Below are 17,967 nucleotides of genomic sequence, written 5' to 3'. Positions count from 1 at the left end.
GAAGTGGCACAGGTGCGCAAAACCCTGTACCTAATGTGTCACTCTTGGCTGCGGGCCGGGGGCATGTGCGCGCCCCCGCCGTGCCCGCAGCAACAGGATTCGTTGCACAACAAATCAGGCTTCAGGTTCAGGCCAATGATTTCTGGCAAATGAAAATGCTTTCCCTGCCTGTAAGTGTAAACACAGGCAGGGGAAGTGATGTCATATCCCTCTCTGGAATTCTTTTCCGTACCAGAAAGAGGAGAGAGGACGTCTTACAGTGAGTTGCACCAACACTACACTGACACAGTACATATAGGCACACTTGTCACCCCCCCGATCGCCCCCCCCACCCGAGTTAACCCCTTCACTCCCTGTCACTGTGTCACCAATTGCAGTTTTCAGATTTTTCACTAATCACTGCATTGGTGTTATTTGTGACTGTAATCAGTGTTAGGACAATTAGTAGTAGGCTCAGGTAGGTCTAGGGTACCCCCCTAAACCCCCCTGATAAAGGTTTAGACTACCGGCGGACAAACCGCCAGACTTTGCAGCGGAGGTCCGCCAGACTTTCCGAACCAGCAGACCTGCCCATACACGACTGGACTTTTGAAATGAACGGACTTGGCCACACACAGAGAAAAGTCCCTTCATTTTGAACGCGGCTCCAGGTAGACGGAACTGGCGAAGGAGGTCAATGTCGCTGCCTCCATCGGCGAGATTGACACCTCGTTGGCCCCGTCACCTGGTATGAACTTAAAGGGGAAGCCCTATGCTGAAAAAACAGCGTGGGGGTCCCCCCCAAGTCCATATCAGGCCCTTATCCGAGCACGCAGCACGGCCGGTCAGGAAAGGGGGTGGGGACGAGCGAGCGCCCCTCCCCCCTCCTGAGCCGTACCAGGCCGCGTGCCCTCAACATGGGGGGGTGCTTTGGGGAAGGGGGGGCCCTGCAGCCCCCCCACCCCAAAGCACCTTGTCCCCATGTTGATGAGGACAAGGGCCTCTTCCCGATAACCCTGGCCTTTGGTTGTCGGGGTCTGCAGGCGGGGGGCTTATCGGAATCCGGGAGCCCCCTTTAGCAAGGGGGCCCCCAGATACCGGCCCCACACCCTATGTGAATGAGTATTGGGGTACCATGTAGCACTACCCATTCACCTGGTGAAAAAAAGTATAAAGAAAAAAACAACAATGTTTTTAAAATAATTTATTGCACAGCTCCGGTGGTCTTCCGTCTTGGGGGATCTTCTCGCCGGACTCCTCCGCTATCTTCTGCTAGCTCTTTTACTAGCGGAGGAGCCCGGCTTTCTTCTTCATCGCCGCCGCCGTCCGGGGATCTTCTTCTGACTTTGGCGGTCTTGCCCCCCTCTTCAGGGGTCTTGTCCCCCTCTTCGGTTCGTCTTGCCGGGCCTCCGCTATCTTCCTATAGATCTTTTACTAGCGGTGGCCCGGTCTTCTGTCACCGCTGCCTCTTCTTCTGACTTTGGGGGTCTTGTCTCCCTCTTTGGTTCTTCTTGCCGGGCCTCCGCTTTCTTCTTCCAGCTCTTTTACTAGCGGTGGCCCGGTCTTCTGTCGCCGCTGCCGCCTTCTCTTCTTCTCTTCTTCCTTGAGATGTTGATGCAACGCTCTCTCTGGCCGCAATGACAGGATAAGGGTCTGATATGGACTTCGGGGGGGAACCCCACGCCGTTTTTCGGTGTAAAGCTTCCCCTTTAAGTCCATACCAGGTGATGGGGCCAGCGCGGTGTCAATCTCGCCGATGGAGGCGGCGACATTGACCTCCTTCGCTAGTCCCGTCTACCTGGAGCCACATTCAGAATGAACAGACTTTTCTCCGTGTGGGGGCAAGTCCGTTCATTTCAAAAGTCCGGCGGATTAGCACACAGACGGCCGGATTGTCCGCCGGATTGCCGAGTCCGGCTGACAATTTTGAGTCAAAACTTCTTTCTAAGTTCGCCAGACTTTTGAGAAAAAAAAGTCCGCCGGAGCCCACACACGGGCGGATTGTCCGCCGGATAGTCCGATCGTGTGTACGCGGCATTATAGATCTTTTTTCTGATCGCCATATTAGTGTTATGGGTGACACTAATTAGCCAGTTAGTTGATTAGTTTCGCCGTCATGTTTTTATAGCTCCAGGGTACCCCCATATATTACCTAATAAAGGTTTTAACCCCCTGATAGCCCCCTAGTTAACCCTTTCACCCCCAGTCACCAGTAAAATCCGTATTAGTGTCACTGAGTGAGTTAGTTTGTTTTTTATAGCGTCAGGGTACCCACCATATATTACCTAATAAAGATTTAACCTCTTGATGACCCAGCGGGTGACATCAGTTTTAGTGTCAGTCAGGGTCTGCGTCACCCTAGCAGTATCAGATTAGTGCCAGTAGCGCTAACACCCACGCACGCACCATACACCTCCCTTTGTAGTATAGTGTCTGAACGGATCAATATCTTTGATCTGATCAGAACTATACTAGCGTCCCCAGTAGTTTAGTGTTCTCAAAAATGCAACATTAGCGGGATCAGCCTAGATACCTGCTAGCACCTGCGTTTAGCCCCTCCGCCCAACCCAGCCCACCCAAGTGCAGTATCAATCGATCACTGTCACTTACAAAACACATAACTGCAGCGTTTGCAGAGACAGGCCTGATCCCTGTGAATGCTAACGTTTTTTGGTAGCGATTTAAGCAGTCGCTGACAATCAGGTGCTCTTTTTTCCTGTGAGTCACACTTGTGTTCCAGTAAATTTAGAGGCCACAATGTCCAATCGAAGGTAAACTAGTGAAGAGGCCTACATGTTTCAAAGCATGACAGATGAGAGTGAAGAGGAAGTCACCCATCTGTCAGATTCAGGCTCAGAATACATACCGGTAGACAGCAGTGGCAGCCTGACAGATAGCTCTGACGACGTAGTGCTCCCTGCCATGGTTAGGCATACCCGACCCTGTTCTTCTGCTGTCGTTGAAGTGCAAGAACCACAGGGCTCTCGTATGGAGCTCATCCTTCTGGTGAACTGGCAAGCAGCAGCGGCCTAGTACATCCTGGTCGTACATCCAGCACTGCAGTATCACGTGGTGTTGTGGTGAGTCTTATAAGTGCAGTTCAAACTGGCGAGGTGGCTAGCACAAGTAGTGTCCCGCAGCCACCAAGAAGATAAACACAGGCCCGTCGAGCCCATAGTGCCCTTCCTGCTGCATTTGCCAATCCTAATTGGAAACCCACCACTTCTGCAGCACCCATACATCCCCAATTCACTGGCCAACTCGGAATTCAGGTAGAGACAGTTGATTTTACGTCACTTGATTTTTATTTGCTGTTTTTCACGGAAGATCTCTATAGATCTATTGTGGACCAAAGCAATTTGTATGCTGCTCAATTCATCACCGCTAATCCCCAGTTGACCCTTGCCAGAGATTGGAGACGGTCTCCGGATTTAAGACCTTTCTGTGCCTATCCCTCCTCATAGGCATAACTAAAAAAAAGTGAGTTGCGGTCATATTGGTCCACTGACCCAATTCACCACATGCCTGTGTTCTCTGCCTCCATGACCAGGGCTAGATACAAGCAAATCTTGCAGTTTATGCATTTCAATGAACTCTGTCGTCCTCGGGGTTACCCTGAATATGATTGGCTCCACAAAATTCAGTCCCTCACAAGCACGGATACAGGCATGACACCCGCTATTATTGTCCCACCCGTCCTGACCATCCTGGTCTTGCATTGGTGAATGTTTTGAACGCTACCGCACACTAGTAGGTACAGCATGGCACAGTCTAGGGTATACTTTCACATGGTCTCCAAAGATGCCATCGCATTTTGAGAGACCCAAAACTGGAACCGTTACAATTACAAATAAAAGTGTAAAAAAACAAACAAAAAAAAGCCAAAATTCGTTTTAATTTTATTGCTCTTTCTCTCTATTCTCTCTCTATTGTTCTCTCTATTGTTATGCTCTTTTTACTATGTTTACTATGTTTTATCATGTTTGCTTTTCAGGTATGTCATTCTTTTATCCTTTACTGTTTACTGTGTTTTATTGTTAACTATCATTTGCTTTTCAGGTAGGCCATGCAGCTGCAGTACTGATTTATTTATCTTGACATCAACAGTGTTTGCTCTCACGATATGTAAATCAGTGACTCCAGCGCTGTGGGAGGTGATTTCACCATTAAAGTTAAAAAAAGAGCATATATGCCGAAGCATGGGGGCAGGGGTGGAGGGACGATTTGCCCCTACCATTAGGGGGCGAATTGCCCCCCCATGCTTTGGGATATATTTTTTACTCTTTTTTTTGGCACAGCTTGTTGTGGTTTTATTGAGTTAATGTTTTATTGTTACCATTGTTTGCTTTTCGGGGTACACCATTCAGCTGCAGCACTGATTTATTTATCTTAACAGCAACAGCGTTTGCTCTCATGATACGTAAATCAGTGACTCCAGTGCAGTGGGAGGTGATTTCACCATCACTGTTAAAAAAAAAAGAGCATATATACTGAAGCATGGGGGCAAGGGTGGAGGGGCGACTTGCCCCTAACATTAGGGGCGGATTGCCCCCATGCTTTGGCATATATTTTTTACTCTTTTTTTTGGCACAGATTGTTGTGGTTTTATTCAGTTAATGTTTTATTTTTACCATTGTTTGCTTTTCAGGTACACCATTCAGCTGCAGCACTGAATTATTTATCTTGACAGCAACTGCGTTTGCTCCCACGATACGTAAATCAGGGACTCCAGTGCTGTGGAAGGTGATTTCACCATCACAGTTAAAAAAAAAAAACAGCATATATTCCGAAGCATGGGGGCAGGGTTGGATTGCCCCCATGCTTCAGCATATATTTTCTACTCCTTTTTTTGGCACAGATTGTTGTGGTTTTATTGAGGACATCATTGAAAAAAAGATAGGGACTTTCAGGAACATATGACAGGGTAAGGTCACCATCCCTAGGGACTTTAATTGATATTGTGGTCTGGTAAGATCACGAATATCCATCCCATATACATTAGAAGGGGAGGGTGTAAAAAACACCAGAGGGAAATTGGGACTTTAATTGAAGCACCGGACAGCAATAAATATACTTGGATGAATAAAAAGGAAATTTTATTTAAGGACTAGGTAAAAAATATATCTATAAATAATACTGATAACAATGGTACAAATTGTATGAATATATAGACTGAGGCGTCGTAATGCAGTCACAGTACAATATATAATGGTAACAATAATATACTATACAGTATGTTGGAGACAGTAATGATCTCACATGATATAAAGCATTCAATTCCTTGATTCATCCAAAACAGTACAATATATGCAATAGTTCATCTATTATTACTTGCGGGACCTATGGTCTCATTGAGCCTGGAAAAGTAGAAGATAAATACATGATGGTACATAAACTTGTGAAGTGGTTTTATTGAGCTAATGTTTTATTGTTACCATTGTTTGCTTTTTGACAGCAACAGCGTTTGCTCTCACGATATGTAAATCTGCAACTCCAGCGCTGTAGGAGGTGATTTCACCACCATGGTTAAAAAAAAAATGGTGCATGTATGCCCATCATTAGACGTGGGTGGATGCAGGGCGGTATTCTAATGGTGAGCATACCCACCGATCAATATATTTTTTTTGTTCAGCCCACAGGCTGCATGAAAAAAAAGAACATTACAATATATGCCCAACAAGGACCAGCAACGTACTGGTATGTTGGTGGACTTTGAGTGGTTATACCAGAATGATGCCTGCAGGTTTAGGTATCATCTTGATATCGTTCTTTTCAGCCAGTGGATGACTTTCATGTAAAAGCAATCCTATAGGCTAAATAGCCACTAGACTGCTTTTACAAGCAGTGGGAGGGAACGTTCCCCCTCCCCCTCCCGTCGTCTTCCATGGTTTTCTCGGGATCCTATTTCCCACCGGGGAACCTGATAATGCAGCCGGTGGCTCTGCCAGCTGACCATAGAGCTGATCGAAGATCAGAATGGCTCCAATCATCTCTATGGCCTAAGAAACCGAAAGCTACGAGCGTTTCCTGACATTGCCGGATATAAACAGTGCCATTGGGAAATTGGGAGAGCATCTTATCACACCGATCTTGGTGTGGTCAGATGCTTTGAGAGTCTAATAGACTTTTTTTTTTAAAAGAGTACCTGTCACTACCTATTGCTATCATAGGGGACATTTACATTGTCTGTTATAACAATAAAAATGATTTTAAAAAAATGAAAGGAACAATGTAAAAATAAAATAAAAAAGAAAAATAAATAATAATAATAATAATTTAAAAAAAGCACCCCTGTCGGGTGCAAGCATCGGTCTCGTGTCATATGCAAACAGCAATTTAGTGCATTCAAACAAGTGTCTTTATTCCAAAAAAATTGCGTTTGGAAAATCTGTGTGAAAAAATATTTGCAACACCCACCATTTTAATCTGTAGGAATTTGCTTGTTGAGCACATTGAATGTTTTATTTTTTTGTCACAAGTGATTGAAACATGACAAAAATAAAAATTATTGTAATTTTCCTGAAACTTGTGGCAAAATATAAAATATTCCATGCCTCTCAGCAAATAGCTTGGGGTGTCTACTTTCCAAAAAGGGATAATTTGGCAGAGTTTTGACCTGTTCTGGTATTTTATGCACAGCATTAAAAGCTTATGTCACACATCACCCACTCACCACTTTCGGGCTAGAAAATTACTCTGAACCCCAAAACATTATATATATATATATATATATATATATATATATATATATATATATATATATATATATATATGTATGTATGTCATTTTTCAATCACTTGTGATAAAAACAAATTCCAGAAAATATACCCTAGTTTGTAGACGCTATAAATTTTGGACAAACCAATAAATATACGCTTATTAAAAATTTTTTTACCGGAGGCATGTGGCCGAATGCTTTTTGGCCTAAATGTATGACTAAAATTGAGTTTATTGTATTTTTGTTATAGCAAAAAGTAGAAAATATATATATTTTTTTTCAAAAATGTGCAGTCTTTTTTCGTTTATATTGCAAAAAATAAAAACCGCAGAGGTGATCAAATACCACCAAAAAAAAGCTCTATTTGTGGGAAAAAAAGGACACAATTTTTCCAACGTTTATAACAGTACCACAGCAAAATGACGTTTCTAGAGGAAAAAATATCATATAAAATTGCTCGCGGCTGTAATATATTGCCGGATCCCGGCAATATACATAAATTTTTTTTTTAAATAAACACCAACAAAAAAATGCATCCGTACCAGGCCCTTATCCGAGCATGCAACCTGGCAGGCTGCAGGAAAAAGGGGGGGGCGAGAGAGCGTCCCCCCACTCCTGAACTGTACCAGGCCACCGGTACTTTGGGGTCTCCCCCAAAGCACCTTGTCCCTGTGTTGATAGGGACAAGGGCCTCATCCCCACAACCCTTGCCGGGTGGTTGTGGTGGTCTGTGGGGGGGCTTATCGGAATCTGGAAGCCCCCTTTAACAAGGGGCCCCCAGATCCCGCCACCCCCGCTATCTGAATGGGTATAGGGTACATTGTACTCCTATTATTGCTATTGCAAGAGTCGGCTCTAACAAACGGTAGCGGGGTGATGACTGCAGCTGCATATCCTCCCGGTATAACCGCCTGAAGTCCGGTACGGGATTTGGCAGAATGTAGGATGTTGATATTGATGTGTTTTTTTTTTTCTTCTCTTTTTATATGGAAATTTCAAGTTATTACGAAAATAAAACTGATGAAAACATTAAAACAACTACCATTTTTGGTTTTCCGAAAAAAATAACTATCACTCAGTAGAAGTGATTTACGAATAAACCTCATGACGTGCGGCGCCAGCTTTCATCCAAACGCATTTCTGAGTCTTTCCTGATGGTGAATTCCTGGCGATGAGATCCAGAGAATAGGAATCCACACCGGATAATATTAATGGACCCTTTAAAAATACTTTCAGTTAATTCATGTAAAACGAAGACTGTCAGGATCGCCAAGAGGAGAAGTAACATGAAAGGCCGTAATAAGGTGAAATCAAAGCGGATCCCAACGTGGACGCAACGCCCCGCATACAATGTATTTCTGTGAAAAAATAGTAAATCAAATCTGATAGAAATGGGCGGTTTCATTCATTTTTTCTTTTCAGGCTTTTTTCCTTTATTTTCCCCTGATGATCCCACCAGTAATACACTTGCTTTCCTTGGCTGACAAGGCTCCCTCACTGTACCGCATCTATGGAGGAGTAGGGTGGTGATCCTGGCAGGAAAATGCTTCCTGTCCTCAGGTGACAACGCTCACTCACTTTACTGTATCTGTGGAGGAGCAGGGTGGCGATTCTGCCAGGAACACACTTCCTGTCTGAGGGTGACAACGCTCACCCACTGTAATGTATGTATGGAGGAGCAGCGTGGTGATCCTCCCAGGAACAACACGTCCTGTCCTCAGGTGACAGTGCTCACTCACTGTACTGGATCTAAGGAGGAGAAGAGTGGTGATCCTGCCAGGAAAACATTTCCTTCCTCGGTGTGACAATGTTCACTCACTGTACTGTATCTATGGAGGAGCAGGGTGATAATCCTGCCAGTAACACACTTCCTGTCTTTGGGTGACAACGCTCATTCCCTGTACTGTATCTATGGAGGAGCAACCTTGTTACCCCAAGGCTGCCATTAGAAATCACAGTGTCAGGGCTGGCTTAGCCCTTCCTCCTCTGGGCTGGCCGCTCAGCTGTCGGCTAATTGCCAGCTCTTCTCTCTCCACTGTTACCAGCTGTTTCCGATGATGATCGTCTGGCCTGCCTATATATAAGTCTTCCAGCTCATTTCTCCTTTGCCTTCACGTTTGGTCACATCACTAGGAACCATCTCCTGCTGTTTCAAGACTGGCTTGCAAACATCCCTCCTGGCTTCCATCCTGCTTGCAGTTGCTCTCCGTGGATCCCTGACGTCTGGACTGGCTGATTACCCGATCTGGTTTATGAACTTTGGATTGGCTGACTACCCAATCTGGCTACTGGACTCTGGCTTGCTTGACAACGCTTTTTCCTATTTATCTTACAGGGGGAAGGTCCAGAGGTAGAGATAGTCAGCGTGGAACATATTCCAGAGGATACTATCGGGGGCATTAGTCATGACTATAGCACCTATAGCCAAGGTAAGTATAGTAACAAGTCCTATTTGCAACCCCAGAGCACCCAATAAGGAGATAGTATGTGACCGGTCTAAACTACGTGCCAGGAGTCTTTCGGACAGGATGGGAGAACTAGAGCTATGTCAGGGCTGGGCTCAGCCCTTCCTTCTCAGAGCTGGCCCCTCATCTGCCGGCTAATTGCCAGCTCCTATCTCTATCTCCACAGTTAATCAGCTGTTGATGATATCCTGCTTGTCAGTCCTGCCTACTAAAGCCATCCAGCCCAAAGGATCTCTGCCTTTGCCGTAGTCACCATCACAGAGCCTATATCCTGTGTACCTGTTTAAAGACTTGCTTTGCTGTCATCCCTTCTGGCTCCAGATCCTGCTTGCTGTTCCACTACATTGATCCCTGACTTATGGCTTGGCTGACTATCCGTTCTGGTTACTGAACTTTGGCTATGTTTTGACAACGTTTGTTCTTTTTTACTTTTATTATTAAACAAGTATGATTTAACTGTACTTCTGTCTCGGTTTGATTTCATGGTTTCTGACAGTAGGCAAAGGCCATGAATTCAGAAGAAGCAGTAAATCCACTTGTTGGTAATATTTTTTCCAGATTAGATGAACTGGATCACTGCAATGATCAGTTTGCCATGGCATTACAAACGCTCCTGAGTCACACGGCTTACCTGAAATCTCCCACTGTGGCCACCCTGGTACAACCTATGTTGCAGACCATCCATGCTGATGTACCAGTCTCTGTGCAGGCACCCGCCTCGAGTATTACCTCTATAAGAGATATGTCTGGTTCTGCTCCGCTTCCCCAGCGATTTGGGGGTGATCCTTTGAGATGCTGCCCCAGGCGTTTCCTACGGACAGAAACAAAGTAGGTTTCCTAATATCTTTGCTTTCTGAGAGAGCCTTTGCCTGGGCAAACCCTCTATGGGAGACGCAAAAACTTGTTGTCTTGAGTTACCCTGAGTTTGTAATTTAAAAGGGTATTTGATGTTCCTGCACACTCCGCTTCTTCTGCCAAGTGCCTCATGTATGAGAACTGTTGCCGACTGCGCCATTGAATTCCTTACTCTGGCAGCAGAAGTTGTGTGGAACAATGAGGCCCTCGTGGCTGCTTTTTCTCATGGTCTCTCCGATACCATCAAGGATGAGATAGCAGCCCGAGATATATCCACTGAGCTGGAGAAGTTGATCACGTTTGCCATCCTCATTGACTCCAGACTCAGAAAAAGACTCTCTTTAAAGGAGCGCTTGGGGAAGCCTCCTGTACGTTTTTCTCCAAGCTTTGCAGTCCCACCCATGCCTCCCCCACCTCCCATGCCTCCTGGTACCGAGTCGGTCAGTGAAGGTGAACGCATGCATTTGGGTTTCACGCATCTCTCTGTGGATGAGAGAACCTTTAGGAGGAGGGAGAGATTGTATCTTTATTGTGGCCAGGAAGGTCACTTTTTGAAGTCTTGTCCTACCCGTCTAGGGAACCCCCCGAACCTTGAGGTCCTGTCACAGACAGACCTTATATGGCGTTGTTTCATCCCCAGTTATCCAGAAGGATAAGCCCCTGGTTTCAGTCACCCTTTCTTGGGCTGAGTTGTCTGTCGAGATACAGACTCTAATCTACTCTGGGGCTGCAGGCCTGTTCATTGATGCTGCCTTGGTATCAAAGCACTTAATTCCGCTGCAGCTGCGTGACACTCCACTTGCCATTGAGGCTCTTGACAGTTATTTCCTCGCCTACGTTTCTGCTGGTTATTGGTTATCCTTGGTTATAGAGGCACAACCCCTGTTTTGATTGGCTCCGTGCTGAGGTTCTCTCCTAGTTGCAACAATGCAGTAAGACATGCTGCCAGAAGGTAGCCAAAGTCCTGTGCACTTCTTCACTCTCCTCCCTGCTGGAGGAGTACCACGATTTTAGCATTGTCTTTGACAAAGGTCAAGCCAGTAGTTTGCCTCCACATCAGCCATATAATAGCGCAGTTGACCTTCAACCTGGTGCCATACCCCCTCGTGGCCGGGTTTACCCTTTGTCGGTCTTGGAGGATAAGGCCATGGAGGAGTATGTTGCAGACGCACTTTCCCTTCCAGTTACTGAACTTTGGCTATGTTTTGGCTATGTTTGTTCTTTTTACTTTTATTATTAAACAAGTGTGATTTAAAGAGGAAGTAAACCCTTCCAAACAACTTGGACCTATAGGTAAGCCTAGATTAAGGCTTACCTGTAGGTCCAAGCAATATCTCCTAAACCTATATGGTTTAGGAGATATTTGCCCGAAAATGGGCACCGCTGTCTACGGCGCATGCGCCGTAGACAGCGGCGCGCAGGCGCACTAAATGCGGCAAATCCAAGAATGGATTTGCCAAATTTGTCGACTCCCGTGCGCATGCGCGGGAGTGACGTCATCGCGGCTTCGCCGTATGACAGCGGCGGAGCTGCGAGGCGCGACTCCCGTGCGCATGCGCGGGAGTGACGTCATCGCGGTTGCGCCGCTGTGATTCGTCGGAGCTGCGAGACGTCACAAGCAACATGGATGCGGCGGACTACAGGGGACAGCGGCGACTTCGCTGGCTCCTGTGTCAGGTAAGTGACACATAATGAGCTACTATGCGATGCATAGTAGTCCATTATGCTTTACCTTTGCAGGGAAAAAAAGAGGAAGTAAACCCATCAGGGTTTACTTCCTCTTTAACTGTACTTCTGTCTCGGTCTGATTTCATGGTTTCTGACAACCGACTGTTGTACGAGGAGGATTTCGATTTTGTAGGAATTACAGAGACTTGGTTCGACAGCTCTCATAATTGTCTGGGAACCATTCAAGGATATTTCCTATATTGCAGGGATAGAGAGGGTAAAAAAGGGGGAGGGGTATGTCTGTTTTTAAAAAAAATGATGTACAAGTGAATATGAGGGATGACATCACTAAGGGAGCTAGGGAGGAGGTGGAATCCTTATGGGTAAAGCTACAAAGAGAGGAAACTAAGAGGAAAGTAATACTGGGGGTATGCTATAGGCCCAATAACCAAAGGGAGGAGGCAGAGGCAGACCTTCCATTTTACAATTTAGATTAGCGGCAAGAATGGGAAGTGTCATTATAAGGGGAATTTTAATTATCCAGACATAGACTGGGTGGAAGGGACCGCACAGTCATTTAAGGCTCGCCAGTTTCTAAATGTCTTGCAGGACAATTTCATGGGTCAGATGGTAAATGCACCAACTAGAAACAAAGCTCCATGGGCTTCTCACTGTGAAGGCCAATTATAGGTGTGGGCAGTGGCCAGTTTTTTGTTACTGTTTGTATATAGGGTCCGGGGACACACTGGGCACCTTCGCTGCCATTGTGCTCTTGCTGGGTGTCCAGTGTACTCCTGTTCCTTTAAGGGGGCTTGGGCAGCCTCCAGGCTCACCTGTCCCACGCCTATCCATTCCATGCATGTGCTTCCACTGGAGAGACTTATAAATTTGTAGCGTTAGGACTGCAAGCAACACAGGGTAACGTGACGAGGCCTTGCAGCTTTCACATGCGTTTGCAAATGTGTGCTAACTAAACCCCTGTTTTTTAACAGACGGTTAGACAGGTTAATTTGGTTGGTCAGCAGACTGGTTGGTGAGTTGAGCTATGGAATTATTTTTGTCTTACATGTATATGCCCTCTATGTGCTCCTTACTGTGAAGATCAGTTATGGGTGTGGGCGGTGGCCAGTTTTTTTAATTTCAAAAGAGCCAACTTCCCTAAACTACAAACTTTGCTAGAAGATATAAATTGGGATACAATCTTAGGAACAAGGAATACGGAGGAAAAATGGCTATGCTTTAAGAGCATAATAAATAAGGTCATTAGCCAGTGCATACCAATGGGAAATACATTTAAAAGAGCAAATAAGTCCTGAGTGTCTTAACTCCAACATAAAAATGCATATAAAATCAAAATACAAGGCTGAGGGATCATCATCAGTATTACAACTTTACAAAGAATGCAACAAGAAATGTAAGGGTACAATCAGGGCAGCTAAGATAGAACATGAAAGGCACATAGCAGAGGAGAGTAAAATAATCCCAAGAAATTCTTTAAGTACATAAATAGTAAGAAAGGGAGTACACTGCCCACTGTCATACCCTCCACACTCCTCTCCTGTACATACTGCCCACTGTCATACCCTCCACACTCCTCTCCTGTACATACTGCCCACTGTCATACCCTCCCCACTCCTCTCCTGTATATACTACCCACTATCATACCCTCCACACTCCTCTCCTGGACATACTACCCACTGTCATACACTCTTCCTCTCCTGCATACATGTGTGTTTGAACTTCGTGGTGCACACTAATGTAATAATCTGGGCACACCTATGGCCTGTTACTCAGCCACAGCCAGAAGACAGAGCAGCCCAAGTGATGACGTCCTCGCCAGGAAATGCCAGTCTGTGCGAGGTGGAGGACTGTAACAAAGTCCCGCCTCCTAGATAGATGGAACACTGATCCAATGATACATGAAATCAGTGTGACGTGTATCATAGGAGGCAGGAATTTGTTGCTGCCAGGATATTCGATGGGAATTTAATGGGCACTGGTAAGGCTGCATTTCATGGGCACTGGTAAGGCTGAATTCCATGGGCACTGGTAAGGCTGCATTTCATGGGCACTAGTAAGGCTGCATTTAATTGGCACTGGCAAGGCTGCATGGGGGGGGCGGGCAGCGCCAGTGTGAAGCGTAACCTCCCTGAATTGAGTTTGCCACCTCCCTGAAATTCGTTTTTGCAGGTTGGGATGTCTGCTATAGATGTAGGCCATTTGCAGTCCCAGCATGAGCCCCTGATATCTAAGGATGTGACTCCCCCTCCAAAAGTGATGGACTACAAGTCTCAATATGAACCCCTGAGATCTAAGGATGTGACTCTCCCCCCAAAAGTAATGGACTACAAGTCCCAGCATGAACCCCTGATATGTAAGGATGTGCCTCCCCCTCCAAAAAAAACTGAGATCTAAGGATGTGACACATCCTCCAAAAGTGATGGACTACAAGTCCCAGCATGAACCCTCCAGATCTAAGGATGTGACTCAGTTCTCTCTATCTCGGTGCTGGTGTGGTTTCAGTGCTCTCTATTTCGGTGCTGGTGTGGTCTCAGTGCTCTCTATCACGGTGCTGGTGTGGCCTCAGTGCTCTCTATCACGGTGCTGGTGTGGTGTCAGTGCTCTCTATCTCGGTGCTGGTGTCAGTGCTCTCTATCTCGGTGCTGGTGTCAGTGATCTCTATCACGGTGCTGGTGTCAATGTTCTCTATCACAGTGCTGGTGTCAGTGCTCTCTCTCGGTGCTGGTGTCAGTGCTCTCTATCTCGGTGCTGGCGTCAGTGCTCTCTATCACGGTGCTGGTGTCAGTGCTCTCTATCTCGGTGCTGGTGTCAGTGCTCTCTATCTCGGTGCTGGTGTCAGTGCTCTCTATCGCGGTGCTGGTGTGGTGTCAGTGCTCTCTATCTCGGTGCTGGTGTCAGTGCTCTCTATCGCGGTGCTGGTGTCAGTGCTCAGTCTCTATCGCGGTGCTGGTTTCAGACAGTGAGGGAGATAGCAGCGGAGAAGCCAATCAGCAGGCAGTGCCAGCACCATGGCTGGGGATCAGCAGGGGACTGGCACCTCCAGACCACCGCAGTGGAGCCCTGCATAGGTGGGGGTAAGGGCCGGGCAGAGGGAGGGTCTCAAGCACAGGTTGGCACACTGGCACAGGACTGCGCTGCCCTGACTGTGGCACTGATCATCTCCTGCACCCCCTTCATAGCCTGCCCTGACCTTGCCTCTCCTCCATGGCCTTCATGCGCTCCTGATTTGTCAAAATTTCACAGATAAAAAAAGAATGCTTGTCGTTGTCGATCCCAGATTCACTTAATACTTTTGTTATGTCAGTGTCCATGTTGTGGGACTATGTGTGCACAGCTAGTAAGTATTTTGTGGCTGAAAATATGACCTGGAGGTTTTTATGGTTCGCCTGCCATTAAAGTCAATGGGGTCCGCCGCGAAATTTGCGGTTTGCGAACTTTTGGCCACGTTCGCGTTCATACAAGTCCCAGCATGGACCCCTGATATCTAAGGATGTAACCCCCCCAAAAAAGTGATGGACTACAAGTCCCAGCATGAACCCCTGAGATCTAAGGATGTGACCCTCCCCCCAAAAATGTATGGACTACAAGTCCCAGCATGAACCCCTAAGATCTAAGGATGTGATTCCCCCCCAAAAGTAATGGAATACAAGTCCTAGCATGAACCTCTGAGATATATGAGGTCCCAGCATGAACCCTTGAGATCCAAGGATGTGACTCCCCTCCCCCAAAGTAATGGACTACAATTCCTAGCATGAACCCCTGAGATATATGAGGTCCCAGCATGAACCCCTGAGATCTAAGGATGTGACTCCCCCTCCCCCCATAGTAATGGACTACAAGTCCTAGCACGAACCCCTGAGATATATGAGGTCCCAGCATGAACCCCTGAGATCTAAGGATGTGAGCCCTCCCAAAAAAGTGATGGACTACAAGTCCTAGTATGAATCCCTGACATCTAAGGATGTGACTCCCCCCCCCCCCCCCCAAAGTAATGGACGACAAGTCCTAGCATGAACCCTGAGATCTAAGGATGTGACTCCCCCCCAAAGTAATGGACTACAATTCCTACCATGAACCCCTGAGATATATGAGGTCCCAGCATGAGCCCCTGAGATCTAAGGATGTGATTCCCCCCCAAAAGTAATGGACTACAAGTCCTAGCATGTACCCCTGAGATCTAAGGCTGTGACCACCCCAAAGTGATGAACTACAAGTCCTAGCATGAACCCCTGAGCTCTAAGGATGTGACCCCCCCCAAAGTAATGGACTACAAGTCCTAGCATGAACCCCTGAGATCTAAGGATGTGACCCCCCCAAGTGATGGACTACAAGTCCCAGCATGAACCCCTGAAATCTAAGGATGTGACTCACCCCCCCTCAACAGTGATCGACTACAAGTCCTAGCATGAACCCCCAAAATCTAAGGATGTGACCCCCCCCAAAAGTGATGGACTGTAGTCCCAGCATGAACCCCTGAAATCTAAGGATGTGACCCCCCCCCAAAAGTAATGGACTACAAGTCCTAGCATGAACCCCTGAGATCTAAGGATGTGACTCCCACCCAAAAAGTGATGGACTACAAGTCCTGGTATGAACCCGAGATCTAAGGATGTGACTCCCTCCCCCAAAAGTGATGGACTACAAGTCCCAGCATAAACCCCTGAGATCTAAGGATGTGACCCCTCCCCAAAAGTAATGGACTACAAGTCCCAGCATGAACCCCTGAGATCTAAGGGTGTGACCCCATAGATTTCACGGGTTCGTGGCAGGACCTCACTAGTTGGGGGGTGGAGTTAAAGCACTAGGCTTGGAGAAGGAGGAAGTTAGATCCTCCTCCACTGTGAATGCTGGGGCCTTGCTCTGTGGTGATGTGATGTCACTGGTTGCTAAACACCAGACGGCGGGCGCAGTTCGGGCATCGTAGAGCACTAGGGTTGCCTTCTTTTCTTCAAGTCAAACCCGAGCACTTTTGCGGCACAGGGCAATATTTTGTTTCTTTTTTCAGTAAACACTATAGGATTATAAAAGGCCTGGGATGCAGCCAAATTGCTCTTGCTGACATCATCAACCCACCCTTCAGTGATGCCGAACCTGACCTCAAACAGCTGCCCGCAGTGGCAACAGATTTGTGTATGACTATCTGGGTTACTTGGTTACTGTCATACCCTCCACACTCCTCTCCTGTACATACTGCCCACTGTCATACCCTCCCCACTCCTCTCCTGTATATACTACCCACTATCATACCCTCCACACTCCTCTCCTGGACATACTACCCACTGTCATACACTCTTCCTCTCCTGCATACATGTGTGTTTGAACTTCGTGATATGTAAGGATGTGCCTCCCCCTCCAAAAAAAACTGAGATCTAAGGATGTGACACATCCTCCAAAAGTGATGGACTACAAGTCCCAGCATGAACCCTCCAGATCTAAGGATGTGACTCAGTTCTCTCTATCTCGGTGCTGGTGTGGTTTCAGTGCTCTCTATTTCGGTGCTGGTGTGGTCTCAGTGCTCTCTATCACGGTGCTGGTGTGGCCTCAGTGCTCTCTATCACGGTGCTGGTGTGGTGTCAGTGCTCTCTATCTCGGTGCTGGTGTCAGTGCTCTCTATCTCGGTGCTGGTGTCAGTGATCTCTATCACGGTGCTGGTGTCAATGTTCTCTATCACAGTGCTGGTGTCAGTGCTCTCTCTCAGTGCTGGTGTCAGTGCTCTCTATCTCGGTGCTGGCGTCAGTGCTCTCTATCACGGTGCTGGTGTCAGTGCTCTCTATCTCGGTGCTGGTGTCAGTGCTCTCTATCTCGGTGCTGGTGTCAGTGCTCTCTATCGCGGTGCTGGTGTGGTGTCAGTGCTCTCTATCTCGGTGCTGGTGTCAGTGCTCTCTATCGCGGTGCTGGTGTCAGTGCTCAGTCTCTATCGCGGTGCTGGTTTCAGACAGTGAGGGAGATAGCAGCGGAGAAGCCAATCAGCAGGCAGTGCCAGCACCATGGCTGGGGATCAGCAGGGGACTGGCACCTCCAGACCACCGCAGTGGAGCCCTGCATAGGTGGGGGTAAGGGCCGGGCAGAGGGAGGGTCTCAAGCACAGGTTGGCACACTGGCACAGGACTGCGCTGCCCTGACTGTGGCACTGATCATCTCCTGCACCCCCTTCATAGCCTGCCCTGACCTTGCCTCTCCTCCATGGCCTTCATGCGCTCCTGATTTGTCAAAATTTCACAGATAAAAAAAGAATGCTTGTCGTTGTCGATCCCAGATTCA

This window comes from Lithobates pipiens, unplaced genomic scaffold, assembly GCF_037356315.1.
Source record: "Lithobates pipiens isolate NorthernLeopardFrog02 unplaced genomic scaffold, aLitPip1_a1.2 Scaffold_28, whole genome shotgun sequence".
NCBI classification, from domain to species: domain Eukaryota; kingdom Metazoa; phylum Chordata; class Amphibia; order Anura; family Ranidae; genus Lithobates; species Lithobates pipiens.
Note: the sequence above shows the minus strand (reverse complement) of the source record.